The sequence below is a fragment of the Wasmannia auropunctata genome, unplaced genomic scaffold (genome assembly GCF_000956235.1).
Source record: "Wasmannia auropunctata unplaced genomic scaffold, wasmannia.A_1.0 LD336033.1, whole genome shotgun sequence".
Classification (NCBI taxonomy): Eukaryota; Metazoa; Arthropoda; class Insecta; order Hymenoptera; family Formicidae; genus Wasmannia; species Wasmannia auropunctata.
Window position 1 is genome coordinate 69,189 of NW_012026857.1, and position 312 is coordinate 69,500.

Sequence of the window (312 nt, forward strand, 5' to 3'; positions counted from 1 at the left end):
CAATGTATAAATCCGCGTGATTTATTATTATTACTATTATTTTATATTATAATTAAACATTCTTATTTAAAAAAAATTTATTCAGCGATATTCGCGTCAGTCTCATCTCGCAAGTCAAGTACACCGCCGTCATTATCTTCGGCATAATCGCTGCCATATTTTATATTATATATTTTTATTATGATGTAACATCACAAAGTATGTGTGTGTGTGTGTGTGTGTGTGTGTGTGTGCGTGGCGTGTGCGTGCGTGTGTGTGTGTGTGTGCGTGTGCGTGTGTCGTGCGTGCGTGCGTGCGTGTGTGTACACTCGC